This window comes from Mesoplodon bidens (assembly GCF_964165515.1).
Source record: "Mesoplodon bidens genome assembly, chromosome: 1".
Taxonomy (NCBI): Eukaryota; Metazoa; Chordata; class Mammalia; order Artiodactyla; family Ziphiidae; genus Mesoplodon; species Mesoplodon bidens.
Window position 1 is genome coordinate 8,793,228 of NC_138176.1, and position 8,119 is coordinate 8,801,346.

Genomic DNA, 8,119 nt, shown 5'->3' on the forward strand with positions numbered 1-8,119 from the left:
TGTTCTCAGTCTTTAATTCCAGCCATCCCCTGTGTGCTGGCATCCCATCATGGTTTTAATTTGCACTGTCCTGATGGCTAATAATGTTGAACATCTTTTTGGGTGGGGGGGTCATGAGCTACTGTTCTTTGGAGGAGTCTGTCTAAATCTTTTGCCTCTTTTTATTGGGTTGTCTTCTTATTTAGTTTGGAGACAATTCTTCTGTTAGACCCATATATTGCAAATGTTTTCCCCATTCTGTAGCTCATCTTCATTTTTCTTCATGGTGTTTTCAAGAGTAGTGTGTTAAAAGTTTGATGGGGACCATTCATCAGTTTTTAATTTTACAGTCATGCCTTTTGCATTCTATCAAAGACATCTTTACCTGCCCCAGAGTTGCAAAGATTTTCTCCTATGTTTTCTTCTGGGGGTTTTATTCATATATTTTTAGTCTTTACATTTGGGTTGATGATACATTTCAAGTTAAACTTGGTGCACCAGATGATGTATGGGTCAAGGTTTATTATTTCTTTCTGCATGTGAATATCCAGATCTTTGAGCACTATTTGATGAAGAGACCATCCTTTCCCTGCTGACTTGCCTTAGCACCTTTGTTGGAATCAATTTACCATGTGTGTGTGGATCTATCTCTGGACTCTCAATTCTTTTCCACTGACATATGTCTAAACTTACACCATGACTTTATTTTTTTATTTTTTTTAATTTTTTTTTTGCTTTATAACAAATTTAATCATGTATACATATACATATGTTCCCATATCCCCTCCCTTTTGCGTCTCCCTCCCACCCTCCCTATCCCACCCCTCCAGGCGGTCACAAAGCACCGAGCTGATCTCCCTGTGCTATGCGGCTGCTTCCCACTATCTATCTACCTTACGTTTGGTAGTGTATATATGTCCATGCCGCTCTTTCGCTTTGTCACAGCTTACCCTTCCCCCTCCCCATATCCTCAAGTCCATTCTCTACTACATCTGTGTCTTTATTCCTGTCTAACCACTATGTTCTTCATGACATTTTTTTTCTTAAATTCCATATATATGTGTCAGCATACAGTATTTGTCTTTCTCTTTCTGACTTACTTCACTCTGTATGACAGACTCTAGGTCCATCCACCTCATTACAAATAGCTCAATTTCGTTTCTTTTTATGGCTGAGTAATATTCCATTGTATATATGTGCCACATCTTCTTTATCCATTCATCCGATGATGGACACTTAGGTTGTTTCCATCTCCGGGCTACTGTAAATAGGGCTGCTATGAACATTTTGGTACATGACTCTTTTTGAATTATGGTTTTCTCAGGGTATATGCCCAGTAGTGGGATTGCTGGGTCATATGGTAGTTCTATTTGTAGTTTTTTAAGGAACCTCCATACCGTTCTCCATAGTGGCTGTACCAATTCACATTCCCACCAGCAGTGCAAGAGTGTTCCCTTTTTTCCACACCCTCCCCAGCATTTATTGTTTCTAGATTTTTTGATGATGGCCATTCTGACTGGTGTGAGATGATATCTCATTGTAGTTTTGATTTGCATTTCTCTAATGAGTAAAGATGTTGAGCATCCTTTCATGTGTTTGTTGGCAGTCTGTATATCTTCTGTGGAGAAATGTCTATTTAGGTCTTCTGCCCATTTTTGGATTGGGTTGTTTGTTTTTTTGTTATTGAGCTGCCTGAGCTGCTTATAAATTTTGGAGATTAATCCTTTGTCAGTTGCTTCATTTGCAAATATCTTCTCCCATTCTGAGGGTTGTCTTTTGGTCTTGTTTATGGTTTCCTTTGCTGTGCAAAAGCTTTTAAGTTTCATTAGGTCCCATGTGTTTATTTTTGTCTTTATTTCCATTTCTCTAGGAGGTGGGTCCAAAAGGATCTTGCTGTGATTTATGTCATAGAGTGTTCTGCCTATGTTTTCCTCTAAGAGTTTGATAGTGTCTGGCCTTACATTTAGGTCTTTAATCCATTTTGAGCTTATTTTTGTGTATGGTGTTAGGGAGTGATCTAATCTCATACTTTTACATGTCCCTGTCCTGTTTTCCCAGCACCACTTATTGAAGAGACTGTCCTTTCTCCACTGTACATTCCTGCCTCCTTTATCAAAGATAAGGTGATCATATGTCCGTGGGTTTATCTCTGGGCTTTCTATCCTGTTCCATTGTTCTATCTTTCTGTTTTTGTGCCAGTACCATACTGTCTTGATTACTGTAGCTTTGTAGTATAGTCTGAAGTCAGGGAGCCTGATTCCTCCAGCTCCATTTTTCGTTCTCAAGATTGCTTTGGCTATTCGGGGTCTTTTGTGTTTCCATACAAATTGCGAAATTTTTTGCTCTAGTTCTGTGAAAGATGCCAGGGGTAGTTTGATAGGGATTGCATTGAATCTGTAGATTGCTTTGGGTAGTAGAGTCATTTTCACAATGTTGATTCTTCCAATCCAAGAACATGGTACATCTCTCCATCTATTTGTATCATCTTTAATTTCTTTCATCAGTGTCTTATAATTTTCTGCATACAGGTCTTTTGTCTCCTTAGGTAGGTTTATTCCTAGATATTTTATTCTTTTTGTTGCAATGGTAAATGGGAGTGTTTCCTTGATTTCACTTTCAGATTTTTCATCATTAGTGTACAGGAATGCCAGAGATTTCTGTGCATTCATTTTGTATCCTGCTACTTTACCAAATTCATTGATTAGCTCTAGTAGTTTTCTGGTAGCATCTTTAGGATTCTCTATGTATAGTATCATATCCTCTGCAAACAGTGACAGCTTTACTTCTTCTTTTCCGATTTGGATTCCTTTTATTTCCTTTTCTTCTCTGATTGCTGTGGCTAAAACTTCCAAAACTATGTTGAATAAGAGTGGTGAGAGTGGGCAACCTTGTCTTGTTCCTGATCTTAGTGGAAATGGTTTCAGTTTTTCACCATTGAGGACGATGCTGGCTGTGGGTTTGTCATATATGGCCTTTATTATGTTGAGGAAAGTTCCCTCTATGCCTACTTTCTGGAGGGTTTTTATCATAAATGGGTGTTGAATTTTGTCGAAAGCTTTCTCTGCATCTATTGAGATGATCATATGGTTTTTCTCCTTCAATTTGTTAATATGGTGTATCACGTTGATTGATTTGCGTATATTGAAGAATCCTTGCATTCCTGGAATAAACCCCACTTGATCATGGTGTATGATCCTTTTAATGTGCTGTTGGATTCTGTTTGCTGGTATTTTGTTGAGGATTTTTGCATCTATGTTCATCAGTGATATTGGCCTGTAGTTTTCTTTCTTTGTGACATCCTTGCCTGGTTTTGGTATCAAGGTGATGGTGGCCTCGTAGAATGAGTTTGGGAGTGTTCCTCCCTCTGCTATATTTTGGAAGAGTTTGAGAAGGATAGGTGTTAGCTCTTCTCTAAATGCTTGATAGAATTCGCCTGTGAAGCCATCTGGTCCTGGGCTTTTGTTTGTTGGAAGATTTTTTTATCACAGTTTCAATTTCAGTGCTTGTGATTGGTCTGTTCATATTTTCTATTTCTTCCTGATTCAGTCTTGGCAGCTTGTGCATTTCTAAGAATTTGTCCATTTCTTCCAGGTTGTCCATTTTATTGGCATAGAGTTGCTTGTAGTAATCTCTCATGATCTTTTGTATTTCTGCAGTGTCAGTTGTTATTTCTCCTTTTTCATTTCTAATTCTATTGATTTGAGTCTTCTCCCTTTTTTTCTTGATGAGTCTGGCTAACGGTTTATCAATTTTGTTTATCTTCTCAAAGAACCAGCTTTTAGTTTTATTGATCTTTGCTATCGTTTCCTTCATTTCTTTTTCATTTATTTCTGATCTGATTTTTATGATTTCTTTCCTTCTGCTAACTTTGGGATGTTTTTGTTCTTCTTTCTCTAATTGCTTTAGGTGCAAGGTTAGGTTGTTTATTCGAGATGTTTCCTGTTTCTTAGGGTAGGATTGTATTGCTATAAACTTCCCTCTTAGAACTGCTTTTGCTGCATCCCATAGGTTTTGGGTCATCGTGTCTCCATTGTCATTTGTTTCTATGTATTTTTTAATTTCCTCTTTGATTTCTTCAGTGATCACTTTGTTATTAAGTAGTGTATTGTTTAGCCTCCATGTGTTTGTATTTTTTACAGTTCTTTTCCTGTAATTGATATCTAGTCTCATAGCATTGTGGTCAGAAAAGATACTTGATACAATTTCAATTTTCTTAAATTTACCAAGGCTTGATTTGTGACCCAAGATATGATCTATCCTGGAGAATGTTCCATGAGCACTTGAGTAAAATGTGTATTCTGTTGTTTTTGGATGGAATGTCCTGTAAATATCAATTAAGTCCATCTTGTTTAATGTATCATTTGAAGCTTGTGTTTCCTTATTTATTTTCATTTTGGATGATCTGTCCATTGGTGAAAGTGGGGTGTTAAAGTCCCCTACTAGATTGTGTTACTGTTGATTTCTCCTTTTATGGCTGTTAGTATTTGCCTTATGTATTGAGGTGCTCCTATGTTGGGTGCATAAATATTTACAACTGTTATATCTTCTTCTTGGATCGATCCCTTGATCATTATGTAGTGTCCTTCTTTGTCTCTTCTAGTAGTCTTTATTTTAAAGTCTATTTTGTCTGATATGAGAATTGCTACTCCAGCTTTCTTTTGGTTTCCATTTGCATGGAATATCTTTTTCCATCCCCTTACTTTCAGTCTGTATGTGTCTCTAGGTCTGAAGTGGGTCTCTTGTAGACAGCATATATATGGGTCTTGTTTTTGTATCCATTCAGCCAATCTGTGTCTTTTGGTGGGAGCATTTAGTCCATTTACATTTAAGGTAATTATTGATATGTATGTTCCTATTCCCGTTTTCTTAATTGTTTTGGGTTATTGTAGGTCTTTTCCTTCTGCTGTGTTTCTTGCCTAGAGAAGTTCCTTTAGCATTTGTTGTAAAGCTGGTTTGGTGGTGCTGAACTCTCTCAGCTTTTGCTTGTCTGTAAACGTTTTAATTTCTCCATCAAATCTGAATGAGATCCTTGCTGGGTAGAGTAATCTTGGTTGCAGGTTTTTCTCCTTCATCACTTTAATTATGTCCTGCCACTCCCTTCTGGCTTGTAGAGTTTCTGCTGAGAGATCAGCTGTTATCCTGATGGGGATTCTCTTGTGTGTTATTTGTTGTCTTTGCCTTGCTGCTTTTAATATGATTTCTTTGTTTAATTTTTGACAGTTTGATTAATATGTGTCTTGGCGTATTTCTCCTTGGATTTATTCTGTATGGGACTCTCTGTGCCTCCTGGACTTGATTAACTCTTTCCTTTCCCATATTAGGGAGGTTTTCAACTATAATCTCTTCAAATATTTTCTCAGTCCCTTTCTTTTTCTCTTCTTCTTCTGGAACCCCTATAATTCGAATGTTGGTGCGTTTAATGTTGTCCCAGAGGTCTCTGAGATTCTCCTCTGTTCTTTTCAGTCTTTTTTCTTTATTTTGCTCTGCAGCAGTTATTTCCACTATTTTATCTTCCACCTCACTTATCCGTTCTTCTGCCTCAGTTATTCTGCTATTGATCCCATCTAGAGTATTTTTTATTTCATGTATTGTGTTTTTAATCGATGCTTGATTCATCTTTAGTTCTTCTAGGTCCTTGTTAACTGTTTCTTGCATTTTGTCTATTCTATTTCCAAGATTTTGGATCTGGGAAATAGAATCTTGGATCATCTTTACCATCATTATTCTGAATTCTTTTTCAGGTAGACTGCCTATTACCTCTTCATTTGTTAGATCTGGTGGGTTTTTATCTTGCTCCTTCTCCTGCTGTGTGTTTTTCTGTCTTCTCATTTTGCTTATGTTACTGTGTTTGGGGTCTCCTTTTTGCAGGCTGCAGGTTCGTAGTTCCCATTGTTTTTGGTGTCTGTCCCCAGTGGCTAAGGTTGGTTTAGTGGGTTGTGTAGGCTTCCTGGTGGAGGGGACTAGTGCCTGTGTTCTGGTGGATGAGGCTGGATCTTGTCTTTCTGGTGTGCAGGTCCACGTCTGGTGGTGTGTTCTGGGGTGTCTGCGGACTTTTTATGATTTTAGGCCACCTCTCTGCTAATGGGTGGCGTTGTGTTCCTGTCTTTCTAGTTGTTTGGCATAGGGTGGCCAGCACTGTAGCTTGCTGGTCGTTGAGTGAAGCTGGGTGCTGGTGTTGAGATGGAGATCTCTGGAAGATTTTCGCCGTTTGATATTATGTGGAGCTGGGAGGTCTCTTGTGGACCAGTGTCCTGATGTTGGCTCTCCCACCTCAGAGGCACAGCACTGACTCCTGGCTTCTCAATTTGGGATGATTTGTTGTCTATTCATGTACTCCACAGATGCAGGGTACATCTAGTTGATTGTGGAGCTTTAATCCGCTGCTTCTGAGGCTGCTGGGAGAGATTTCCCTTTCTCTTCTTTGTTCTCAGAGCTCCCGGGTCTCAGCTTTGGATTTGGCCCCGCCTCTGCGTGTAGGTCGCCGGAGGGCGTCTGTTCTTTGCTCAGACAGGACAGGGTTAAAGGAGCAGCCGCTTCGGGGACTCTGGTTCACTCAGGCCTGGGGTGGGGGGGAGGGAGGGGCACGGAGTGCGCGGCGAGCCTGCAGCGGCAGAGGCCGGCGTGACGTTGCACCAGCCCGAGGCGCGCCGTGCGTTCTCCCAGGGAAGCCGCCCCTGGATTCCGGGACCCCGGCAGTGGCGGGCTGCACAGGCTCCCGGAAGGGCGGTGTGGACAGTGACCTGCGCTCGCACACAGGCTTCTTGGCAGCGGCAGCAGCAGCCCCAGCGTCCCACGCCCGTCACTGGGCTCCGAGCTTTCAGTCGTGACTCGCGCCCGTCTGTGGAGCCCCTTTAAGCAGCGCTCTTAATCCCCTCTCCTCGCGCACCAGGAAACCAAGAGAGAAGAAAAAGTCTCTTGCCTCTTCGGCAGCTCCAGACTTTTTCCCGGACTCCCTCCCAGCTAGCTGTGGCTCATTAGCCCCCTTCCGGCTGAGTTCTCGCCGCCAGCCCGTCTTCTCCCTGCGCTCTGACCGAAGCCCGAGCCTCAGCTTCCAGCGCCGCCCGCCCCGGCGGGTGAGCAGACAAGCTTCTCGGGCTGGTGAGTGCCGGTCGGCACCGATCCTCTGTGCGGGAATCTCTCCGCTTTGCCCTACCCAGGTACGTGGGGGAGTTTCTTGCCTTTTGGGAGGTCTGGGGTCTTCTGCCAGCGTTCAGTAGGGGTTCTGTCGGAGTTGTTCCACGTGTAGCTGTATTTCTGGTGTATCTGTGGGGAGGAAGGTGATCTCCGCGTCTTACTCTTCCGCCATCTTCCCCGGAAGTCGACTTTATTTTTAAAGATGAGAAATTTAGAGCTGAAAGAGTAAAAAGCCTTGTACAAGGTCAAACCAAATAAGTTAGAGGCCAGGATGAAATGTGACCCTTGTAAATATTCATTTTTTTTTCATTTCCATGGGCATTATCAACACTGCCCACAGTGGCATTCACAGACCATTGTGAGAAAAAGCCACCATCTGCTAAATATTCATTTTTAACTCTTCTTGGAAGTCAGCAAAGAGGGACACAGTAAATAACAGTGTGGATATTGATGCTGGGAAACAGTGCTTCCCTGGACACTGCTTCCCAGCCTTACTATGGGGTCCCTGCAGAAGTGAGAGGCAGTGGGAGTGACAGAGGTGGAGCTGGCTCTTCATGGAGCAGCCATGTGACCTCACACGAGCTGCTCCATCCCTGTTGGTTGAATCCACACAGTCTGGATTCTCTAGAGAAACAGAACCACACACATATCTTTGTATGTGTATAAGGGAACATCATAAGGAATTGGCTCATGCAATTATGGAGGTTGAAAAGCCCCCACGATGTGCTTGCTGTCTGCAAGTAGGAAGGACGGTGGTGTAATTCAGTCCAAGTCCAGAGTCCTGAGAACCAGGGGAACTGAGGGCACGAGAAGGTTGATGTCTCAGCTCAAGCAATCAGGCAGGAAGGGGCAAGTACCTCCTTCCTCCTTTTTGATCTGTTCAGGCCCTCAGCGAATTGGATGATGCCGCCCACATTGGGGAGGGTAAACCAATTTACTGAGCCCACCTATTCAAATGTTAATTTCATCCAGAAACACTCTCACAGACACACCCAGAAATAATGTT